Source organism: Ascaphus truei, chromosome 17 (assembly GCF_040206685.1).
Source record: "Ascaphus truei isolate aAscTru1 chromosome 17, aAscTru1.hap1, whole genome shotgun sequence".
Lineage (NCBI taxonomy): Eukaryota > Metazoa > Chordata > Amphibia > Anura > Ascaphidae > Ascaphus > Ascaphus truei.
Window position 1 is genome coordinate 17676658 of NC_134499.1, and position 12175 is coordinate 17688832.

Here is a 12175-nt window from a genome sequence, read left to right on the forward strand (position 1 = left end):
AGGGGCTTCTCCCCACTGTGTTCAGCAGCCTTCCAGGCTCTGGAGAAGAGACAAGAGCAAACAGGAAATCAGTCTTACATACCTGATTTCTAATTAGCATGACAGGTGACAGAAATCCCTCAGTTCCAGCGCTTGCCCAAAACTGTGGGATGGAGTGCATGTATTATAAGGCTGCACTCCCAGGCCAGACAGGATAGAAACTGTTCAGTATCCTGGGAGCCCTATATATGGAATTTATTACCATCCCCTGGTTTCTGTCACATATCCTCCCCCCCAGCTCAGACCCTGAGGGATGAGCGACCATGGATATCAGGGAGTGCATCCTTGACAACCCGTCAGCATTGCCATGTTTGTGCCCTGACCTGTGTTCCACAGAAAATTTAAAGGGTTGTAGGCTTAGGAACCACCTGGTCACTCTAGCATTCTTTTCCCTGTTTTGACACATCCAGGTAAGGGGTGCATGATCTGTGACCAACCGGAATTTTCTCCCCAACAGGTAGTATTTGAGCGTCTCTACAGCCCACTTTATTGCGAGACACTCTTTCTCTACTATGGAGTAATTTTTCTCCTGGGGATTTAGTTTCCTACTTAAATAAAGGATGGGGTGTTCCTCACCTTGAGACTCCTGGGAGAGTACCGCCCCCAGCCCTACCTCAGATGCGTCGGTTTGGACTACGAACTCTTTGGAGAAGTCAGGTGTGACCAACACTGGTTGGGCACAGAGAGCTTCTTTCAGGCTTCTAAAGGCCTGTTCGGTTTCGGGGGACCACTTTACCATAAGTGGTCCTCTTGCTTTTGTGAGGTCGGTTAGTGGGGTTGCCTTAGTCGCAAAATTGGGAATAAACCTTCTATAGTACCCAATTAACCCCAAAAAGGTCCTTACTTGTTTTTTTGTAACTGGTCTTGGCCAACCTTGTATCGCCTCCACTTTGAGTGTTTGGGGTTTGAGTAAACCTCTGCCAATAGAATACCCCAGATACTTGGCCTCCTCCAGACCAATGGTGCATTTAGCGGGGTTAGCAGTTAGTCCAGCAGACCGAACTGCGTCGAGCACAGCTTGGACCTTTGGAAGGTGGGATTGCCAATCTTCACTATGGATTACCACATCATCCAGGTAGGCAGCAGCATACCGAGCATGTGGTTTTAAAATTTTATCCATCATTCTTTGGAATGTGGCGGGAGCTCCATGTAAGCCAAAAGGCAGCACCCTATACTGAAAGAGGCCGTCTGGGGTTGAGAAGGCTGTCTTTTCTTTTGCCCTTTCTGTGAGGGGAACCTGCCAGTACCCTTTTGTTAGGTCTAGGGTTGTGAGATATCGGGCTTTGCCCAGTCTCTCTACAAGTTCATCTACCCTGGGCATAGGGTAAGTATCAAATTTTGACACCGCGTTTAGTTTCCGGTAGTCATTACAAAACCTTGTTGTACCATCTGGCTTTGGGACTAAGACTATAGGGCTGTTCCACCCACTTTGGGATTCCTCAATTACGCCTAGTTTTAGCATTTTTTTAACCTCTAAACTTATAGCCTCTCTTTTGGCCTCTGGGATTCGGTACGGTTTAAGGTTAACTCGGACCCCCGGTTCAGAGACTAGGTCATGTTCAATTACGCTAGTTCTACCTGGCTGTGTAGAGAAGATTTCTTTGTTTCTGCTCACTAAATTCTGAACCTCTTGTTTCTGATGAACAGACAGGGTTTCAGCTATGCTAACCTCTGGGTCAGTTTCTTGACTCTCTGACGGACCTGGGGTTACTAGGGTTGACAAGACTTCTCTATCTTTCCAGGGCTTGAGTAGGTTTATATGGTAAATTTGCTCAGGTTTCCTCCTACCTGGCTGTCTTACCTTATAATTTACTTCTCCCACTCTTTCCAAGACCTCATATGGCCCATGCCATTTAGCAAGGAATTTACTTTCCACGGTGGGAACCAGAACTAGTACCCTATCACCTGGAAAAAAAATTCTGACCCTAGCACCCTTATTATACGTATTCCTCTGTGCTTCTTGAGCTTTCTCCATGTGTTCCCTCACTATGGGTAGGACTGCAGCAATGCGGTCCTGCATCTGGGCAACATGCTCTATTACACTTCTGTAAGGGGTAACCTCGTGTTCCCAAGTCTCTTTGGCTATATCCAGTAAGCCCCTTGGGTGTCGGCCATACAATAGTTCAAACGGGGAGAAGCCTGTGGATGATTGGGGAACTTCCCTAATGGCAAATAACAGGTACGGTAACAAACAATCCCAGTTTTTCCCATCTTTATCGACCGCCCGCCGTAACATGCTCTTTAAGGTTTTATTGAACCTTTCCACTAAACCATCTGTTTGTGGATGATAGACTGAGGTTCTGAGATGCTTGATTTTTAGGAGTTTACATAACTCTTTTGTTACTTGGGACATAAACGGTGTTCCCTGGTCAGATAGAATCTCTTTAGGAATTCCAACCCGGGAAAACAGAACTACTAACTCTTTTGCTATGTTTTTGGCCGAGGTGCTACGTAGGGGAACTGCCTCCGGATATCGGGTGGCATAATCTAATATTACCAATATATGCTGATGTCCCCTAGCAGACTTTATTAGGGGTCCTACTAGATCCATAGCAATCCGGTCAAATGGTACCTCTATTATGGGAAGGGGTACCAATGGGCTGCGGTACGCCTTGAACGGGGCGGTGATCTGACATGCTGGGCATGAGGAACAATAATTCGTAATTTCTGCCAGAACCCCAGGCCAATAGAAGCTTCGGAGAACCTTTTCTTTTGTCTTTTCCACCCCTAGGTGTCCCCCCAATGGATGACTATGTGCGAGGTGTAACACTACATTACGGAATGTCCGTGGTACCAACAATTGTTTAGTTGTAACTGATTTTCTTTTATCAACCCGATATACTAGGTCGTTCTCTACCTCGAAGTAGGGGTAGACAAGCGACCTATCTGGTTGGCCAAGAGTACTATTCAGGTCCCGTATATTTCCCCTTGCTACCTCTAATGTGGGGTCCTCCCACTGGGCCTTCTTAAAACTCCCAGGACTGACCTCTAGGTCAGCGAGGGTCTTATCCGGTTCTGGGGTGGTAAGTGTCTGATCAACATCCTGATTTGGGGTATTCCCTACCAAAGTAGTGATGGGGAAGGGAATTTTACAGCACTCCTCCTTTTCCCCCTTCTTATTTGGGCCCTCGTCAACCTCCATTTCTGAAAACGGGAAAGGATTTATTTCTTCTAATACTTCGTTATGGTCCGCTATTGAACTCTGGGCGCTATTCTGAGCGGGGGACCACATTTTTAGAAAATGGGGAAAGTCGGTCCCTATTAACACATCATGTGCCAGTTTGGGTACAATACCCACCTTGAAATCTAAAGAACCAAACTCTGTTTCAAAAAAAACATCAACAGTGGAATATTCATGATTATCCCCATGTATACAACAAATTGCCATTCTTTGTGAACTGTTTCCCTGTTTCTTCTTAATGGGCAAGAGGTATTCGGACACTAGTGTGACCATGCTCCCAGAGTCCAGAAGTGCCCGAACCCTCCTACCATTAACCTTTACAAATGCCCACAGATGGTTATTCAAGGGGTCCTCTGGGCTAGGGCACATACATTGGGACAACAGCGAATAAGGTTCCACGCTGTTGCATTGCATGGGCTCATCATTTAGTCGGCAGATTTTTGCTGTGTGGCCCCTCTCATGACAATTTACACATTTAGGTACATAGTCTGTGTCCCACTTAGAGCCTTTTCCCGGCTCCCCATGTTGGCTATTGCCCTTAGTGTGCGAACCACTGTTGCTGGTGCTGCGTGAAGGTGGTCGCCGCTCTTCAGCTCCCCTTAACCCCGGTACCCTTTTACCGTCTCTGGAAGAGTCCTGGAACCTCGGGTAGTGGGGTTGCTCCACGACTGGGGGTTGCGGGTGCTCTCCTGCTGCATTGTACCTTTCTATGAGGGCCACAAGCTCATCCGCATTGTGGGGGTCACTCCAACTGACCCAATGGCGTAAGGCAGAGGGAAGTTTCCTCAAGAACTGGTCCATGACCAACCGTTCCACGATGTGGCTTGCTGAGTTGATCTCGGGTTGTAGCCACTTCCGGGCGAGGTGGATGAGGTCATACATCTGGCTTCGGGTGGCTTTATCCATCGTGAAGGACCATGCGTGAAACCTTTGGGCGCGAACAGCCGTGGTTACGCCGAGGCGGGCGAGGATCTCGAACTTCAATTTTGCATAGACGTTAGCTTCGGCTGGCTCTAGATCAAAGTAAGCCTTCTGGGGTTCGCCGCTTAGGAAGGGTGCGATTTAGACCAGCCCACTCAGCTTCTGGCCATCCCTCTCTCTGTGCCGTGCGTTCAAACGTGAGAAGATAGGCTTCCACATCATCCGAGGGTCCCATCTTCTGAAGGTAGTGGCTTGCCCTGGTCATTTTCGGAACTGGGGCTGCCGCTGCCAGTGGAAGGTTACTGATAGTCCCCCTCAGGATCTCGAGTTCCTGCTGTAAGCCCTGAGCGAACCGCTGTTGCTCCTCTCTCAGCAAGCGGTTTGTCTCTTGCTGGTTTGCATTCGCCTGTTGCAGGGCTTCATTCGCGTCTTTCTGGACAGCGACATTGCGTACCAGCGCACTCACCACGTCTTCCATCTTGTTTGGAGAGAGAGAAAAAAAACTTTTTTTTTTTTTTTTTTTTTAAAGTTCTTTAACCCCCAGACCTTTTAGTGTTCTGCCCGCATTCTCCACCATATGTGACAAACAGCTTACTCCGGGGCTCCGCTGCTTGTCCGGGACGGTTAGAACACGGTCTTTTGGGGTAGGTTAAATGAGGAGGCGTCACGTACTGTTCCTTTAAACAGGCTGTGCCTGGTTTATTCAGTCCCAGGCACTGAGACTGCCACAGTGCATACAACAAAACACATCAAAACAAAAGCTGCTCACCTGAGCGATAACTTAACTTAGATTTCCCTAACTCAGGGTGGAAGTGGCTTTTCCACTTTCCAACAACAAAACAAGGTACTTTTGCAGAGTTAGCCAAATGAACAGAACAATTGAACCTGTGTGGGGAAGGGGCTTCTCCCCACTGTGTTCAGCAGCCTTCCAGGCTCTGGAGAAGAGACAAGAGCAAACAGGAAATCAGTCTTACATACCTGATTTCTAATTAGCATGACAGGTGACAGAAATCCCTCAGTTCCAGCGCTTGCCCAAAACTGTGGGATGGAGTGCATGTATTATAAGGCTGCACTCCCAGGCCAGACAGGATAGAAACTGTTCAGTATCCTGGGAGCCCTATATATGGAATTTATTACCATCCCCTGGTTTCTGTCACAATATATATATACAGTCGTCGACAAATTACCAAAAAATCTACTCGCCGAACAAAAAAATCTACTCGCCACCTAGTACCACACGTGTGCTGCTTGGGCCAATAGGAGCTCGCCACGATGTTAAATCCACTCGCCCGGGGCGAGCAAATGTATAGGTTTGTCGAACACTGTATATATATATGTATTAAAACTTTTGTTTTTTTGCGCCGTTTTCGCTTTTAGTTTCTGGTATAGGGATTCTTTACCTTATGGCCTAAGAAACATATACACGCTTGGTTTAGAGTGCATATATAGGGGTACCTTTGAACTTCTTTGTTCACTCTCTGTCATATAAGTATTTTACCTCCTTTGCACCTACCATTTTAGGACCTTCTGTTTAATAGGTGAGCAGTTCTCTACAACTCTTATGTTCGTAGCTGATTAAGGCCGCGCGTATGGTGTCCGCGACGGGCAACGCGACCGATGACGTCACCCGTAGCCGCTAGCAAAAGTTGTATTTCGCTTTGCAGTGGCGGGCGAGGGTGACCGGGCCATCGATTGGTTCAGGGGCTGTCATGTGACGCGACAGCCCCTGAAAAATCAAATATTCCCGGCTGCAGAAATCCGCGTTGCCACGTCGCGCTTATTATAAGCGCACGCGACGGCGCCAATGTGTTTGTTTTTGGGCGACGTCGCCGGCACTATAAGTGCGGCCCTACAGATCTGCTCTGCTGCCTGTGCTTTCTCCACCCAGGAAGGCGGTACCGCTCGAGTAGAGTGCGTTTTTAAGCCTGTTGGTATCTGCATGTTGGATCTTTGATACGTCAAGCTTATTGTCTGTATGATCCATCTTATGATACATCTCTTGGAATCCTCTTCTTTGTTTTTCCCTAAAAAACAGGAAGCGCTGGCTTTCTGACTTCCTGAGTTGTCCCCAGGTGTTCCACCAGACCGCTCATCACATCTAGTGAATGTAGATTCCTTTCTTTCTCATTCTTTGGATGTGGACACCATTGAAGGTAGTACAATCTCCTGATTTGTGTGACAGAATGATGACACCTTTGGACAAGAATTGAGGATTTGTCCTCAGAACCACCTTGTATTCATGGATTGACAAATAGGGCTCCTTTATTGAAAGGGCCTGTATTTCACAGACTCATCACTGGCAGAGGTCATGGAGATTACGATTGCCGTTTCCAATGACCGATTACTAATGTCGGCTTCCTGCAAAGATTCAAACGGTGCATTGCATGGAATTTGTAGTACTAGATTCATATCCCATGCTGGAATTCGATCTCTAACGTTATGTCTGATGCTCTGAATAGCCCTGACTAATCTCTTTATCAGAGGCCTATGTGCAATTGGCTGCAACCTGATTGCTCCAATCTGAACTTTTAACGTGTTTGGGTTTAGTCCTTTCTGGAAACCATCCTGCAAAAATCCAGGATCAGGTTAATGGAAGCCGTTTATGGACTACTGCCCTTCGTTGTGCACCACCAATGGAATCTTCTCCAGTCTTTCATGTAAATCTTGGCGGTCACCCTTTAACAAGACTGTAACAGAGTCTCTATCAATGGTGAAGATAGTCCTTATTGTCTTATTATTACCCTTTCAGCTTCCAAGCTGTCAACTTCAGCCTTTTTATGTTGGGGTGGTGTACTGGACCTCGAGACCGAGGGTCCTTTCCTGTTTGGAAGTACCCAGCATGGTTCTGCTGGTAGGTTTAACAAGTCTGTAAATCAAGCACTCCTGGGCCAGTACGGAATGATTGCCACCTCCGTCAATTGGAACTTGAGGGAATATATAATAATAATATAAAATCCCATTTCCGCATCATCGCATCTAAATGTTTCGGACAGTCTTTCTGGTAGAGAGAACATAACCATCCGAGTTTTGTATTTTCTCTTCTCTGATGGAGGGACCATTCTCCCTGTAGAATTTCCTGGTGACTGACACAATACAAAAAAACAAAACAAACAAAGATGCCCAAAGCTACTTCCAATGTGACAAAAATACAAATGCAATACCTATATATTCTCTTGAAAAGGGTCATTTAGTTTAACCCTTTGGCCAAAGCGTCTTAAGCCTGCTGCCACTTTCAAGGCATGACCGTTAGCAGGTCGTAACATTACCTGAGTTAAAATTCTTATTTACCTGTATAATTACAAGAAGAATGATCTGCATTGGATCTGTCGTAACCCAGCAAAATAAAACTGACCTGCCAACTTGGAAAGTGGAGAGGGGCGAGCTTAAACCTTGGGGGGGAGGGGGGGCACTAACCTCCCAAAAACAGCTGAGACCAGCTGCAAACAGTTAATAAACTCAGATACCCAACAAGCTCTGAGAAACCCCTACTATTACCACATAATATATATGTATACAAGTGTCAAAAGGAGTGCTAGTGGGCGTGGCTAAATGTATACAACAAAAAATAAAGATGCCCAAAGCTACTTCCAATGTGAAAAAAATAAACAGTACAATACCTATATATTCTCGTTTGGGGTTTCTCAGAGCTTATTGACTAACATTCTCCTTTCCTTCGACATAAACTGCTGTTCTCTGCCCATGACAGTATCTTCATAGTCTCTCTCATGAGTGTTAGTCTTCTTGTACCCCGTGGTAATTTATATGTGGCTGTTGTCACATTGTCTACACTGGCAGATTTTCAAAAATGCCGCCCTTAGGCACTTACCTTGTGCCACGCTCCTCCTTCATGCCGCCCTTCTTCACTGTCATGGCATCGACGCTGCAACGTCACAAGGCGGTGCGTTGCCATTTGACGCATCAAGCAACGTGCCGTGGTCAAGTGACGCCATTTGATGCTGCAACGCTGAAGGAGGAGGGTGGCATGATGGAAAAGGTAAGAACTTTAGAGGCCACAAACTCTCCACTGGCAATCAGTGGGGAAGAGAGCGGGGCCTCTGTATATGGACGGGGGTGGGGGGGCCTAATGTGAAATCCGCCACTGGTTGAATGTACTCGGATAGGCTTGCCTTTCAACTGGGCTTAGAAAGCTTCCAACACTTTGAAGACTGCCCTTAGTTCTAACTTTCTCTCTGCCTGGTGCCGTGGCCTCTGAATCATGTGTGTGTGCCAGTGAATTTACGTCAGATAGGTCCTGGTCTGTTGCCAGATATAACTACTTCTCTAGTGACCTTGAACTTCTTTCCCACTCCCACAGTACTTTTATCTAGAGTGGATGCATATGCAGTCTTGCCGATGGAACTGCTTCTATGGAGGCTGACAGGAGCCCTGGCACTCTCATGGCTTAGCGTACTGAAAGCTTTCTGTTGGTCTCAATTTGCTTTTTTCCCCAATTGATGACCCAGCCTAGATCCCATAGAAATTCCAGTAGACACTGGATGTGATATTCTAGGAGTATTTGTGATGTTTTTAGTAGCCAGTCATCCAGATAGAGTACTACAAATATACCTTACTCCCCGATTGCTTCCACTACCACCACCATTACATTTCTCAAGTCTCTGGGAGCAGATCACAGGCTAAATGGTAGGGTCTTGAAGCAAAACCAATAATTTATGGTGAGCATTGCAGATGGAAATATGCAGGTAAGAGTCTTTTAACTCTGTTGCTGCCATTAAAGCTGGGGGATTTTATATGTTCATGACACATTTTAATGCCTCCATTTTTAAATACTCCGTGGACATACTGATTTATGAATGTTAGATCCAAGACTGACCTGAATCCATCTGATGTTTTGGGAATCATGAACTTTATAGGGTATAATCTGTTCTTTTCTTGATGCTGTGGTTCTATACTTACCACCCCATCCCCCTTGAATTTTTATTCTGCCCCTCACTGTTCTTTTGATGAGGCACACTGGTGAAGGCCTGATGATGAATCTTCTTGCAGGCCTGCCTGTGAATTTGATTGAATTACTTCTTTGTATTAGTTGACGGACCTAATGATGTTATCTACTGCCACTTCATAGCAAAATGTCAGTCTTCCTCCCATTTGCGGACCACCTCTTTGCTTTCCTCCCACCCCGGAAGGATGACGACCGCTTTCTGAAGTTTTTGTATGACCTGTGTTCTTTTTGAGGCCTTAGGCCACGAAAAAATAACCTGTGGGTCTTAGTAGCTCTACGGTCTTGGGTAAGGCTGCGCTTATAGTGCTGCCGATGGCGATACGATGGGTGACGTCACCTTTCGCCGGTCGGCCGCATCGCAGGATTCCCGCAATTTGATTTGTTCAAGGGCCGTCACGTGACGCGATGACCCTTGAAAAATCTAATTTTGCCGGCGGCGGGTTTTCGCAACGGCAACGTCGCGTGTAATACAAGTGCACGCGGCGGCAATGTGTTTGTTTTCGGTCGAATTCGCGTCGCCGGCACTATACGCACGGCCCAAGGCTCTCGTCTTCTCACCCGGCAACCAGTCCAATTTCTCTAATTCTGCTTCGACCAATAATAAGCCCCCGAATGGCATGGAGCAACGCTGGTTCTTAAAAGCGGGTTCTGCTTTCCACGTTTTTAGGTATAATGCCGTGCGGGACACTGTTGACAGAGCTACACATTCAGCTGTTAGGCAGGTAGACTCCATAGATACATCACAAAAGTAGTCTATACCCAGACAAATCAACAGAAATAGTTTAAAGATTAAATCTCTTGAAACTTACGCCCTTAAACCGTCTTCTACTTGGGTTAGTACACAAAATAGACAGACAGAGCCCCTGATGGTAGCACTCTATTCCAAAATGATATGGTGATTCTTTAAAATAACTTTATTAATTGACAATTACGTTAAAATATTGGGGTCTAAAACAAAGATTAAATATTCCAAGTGTGTGCGTCTCTATTGGATAGATGTGTCCAGAAGAGTGTACATAACTGACTATTCAGCCTTGAAAAAGCACTAGCGAAACGCGCGCGTCGGCAAGCACGTGACCACGTGCACGCGGAGGTGCTCGAGTTCACATACACTGACTCAGTGATATAGAGAGAGTCAGCGTGGCGCCTCCAGTGCACATTAAAGGACTATTAGGGTCCCAATGGACTCATTAGTCACATACAAGTAAAGGCAACTATTAAATCTGGCACAACATTGTATTACCTAACTATGTAAGGAAGCCACAATGCTAATTCCCTGATACAGTGAGCAGCTCATAGGGTACAATACGATTTAGCAAAAGGCAAACCTAACCAGCATTTAACCTCTGGAGTGCCAGAATACAACCACACATGCTAAGCACTGTGCCAAATGGGGACAGGTCTGTCAATTGACCGATATAAACACCCCAAAAGGTACAGTACTCAGCTATTAACTTGGTATCTATCTAGAACAGAGTTATAGCAGTGTCATTATATACACCAGTAACAGTTTAATCAATACTAGTATACAGCACACCTCAGACATCAACAGCTATAGATGTTTATGTACCAAGCACCACACACCCTATTCAACATACCATCTATTGTATAGGGAGGTGACGGGAACATAACAATAGGTGCACTTTGACCAAGTTTTGTTCAATACAACAACTTTAATATGCTTTAGCTGCCATCACGCAACAGCACAGCATAGGTCCCATACTAAAGAGCACCAACTAGTATATTCATACTGGGGCACTGCATGTGTGGCCCAAACTGCTGACAATCCACTAGTACTCTAGTCAATTCACTCTACACGACGAACACTAGGGCCAGTGAACTACCCAAACACTGGACATTAACCCAATTATGTACACTCTTCTGGACACATCTATCCAATAGAGACGCACACACTTGGAATATTTAATCTTTGTTTTAGACCCCAATATTTTAACGTTATTGTCAATTAATAAAGTTATTTTAAAGAATCACCATATCATTTTGGAATAGAGTGCTACCATCAGGGGCTCTGTCTGTCTATTTTGTGTACTAAGTTACATGCCCCTTGCAGCACCACTCCCTCTGTAATATATCCAAGCTGAAGCGGGGGTACACCATAAGTTTCTACTTGGGTTACCCATGCACTTCATGACCTGGTAACGCAGGCTGATGCCACACTTGAATTGCAGTGTCCTTGCCGTCAAGAATACTCTTCTCAATGCACATTCCGCTCATCCATTAGATCCCGGAAGTTTGAGCCATCTAGAGGAATGGACGATCTTCGGCATAGCCTTGCTACTGGTATGTCTACTTTTGGAGGACTATCCAAAGTTTTGGCATTCTCTGGATCAAATTAGTACGTTTGGATAATCCTTCTCGATAAGGATGGGTTTTTTTTGTCTGTATGCTGCAATTCTTCACTAATCAATTTCTTGATTGATGTGCACACTGGAAAGACTCTTGGCCTTCAATGTGAACTCATGAACATAGTCATGCTTCCTTATAAGCTCTTTCGCTTCTATCCCCATCATCATTTTTACTCGTTTCACCAGCTTGTCTTCCGTTCCAAAACTTGAATATTCTTCTCTCATTTCCCCCTCATCGGATTAATCTGGGAATTCTGTTCATGCTCAGGCTTCCCAGCTAGATTCCCGTGAGGATGTGGAGTAGCATCTCTGATATTCTCTTTGCATTGAAGAACTTGTAAATTAATCTGTAAATTAGCAGTTTTAAAGCCAAAAGGTCTGCTGCATTGTTGACTGGAACCATCCCAAAGCTCTGAATGTGGATGGTATTGTCCTCCATTGCCTTTATGCAAGCATTGCACCATTTCTTATATGTCAGGTAGAAGCTATTCACATCCTGAACAAGTTAATGGTTTGTCTTTCCAGACACCACCTTGGTGATATAGTAAATTTCATATAGCGCCCCTCTCCCAATGGGCTCAAAGTGCTTCACAATGGCCATATAGTGTACCCAACACAAAGTAATTTTTTTTGGGGGGGGGTTTGGGTTGATTTTGGTGTCTGAGGCACAGGGCGATAAAGTGATTTGTCCAAAGTCACAAGGAGCAG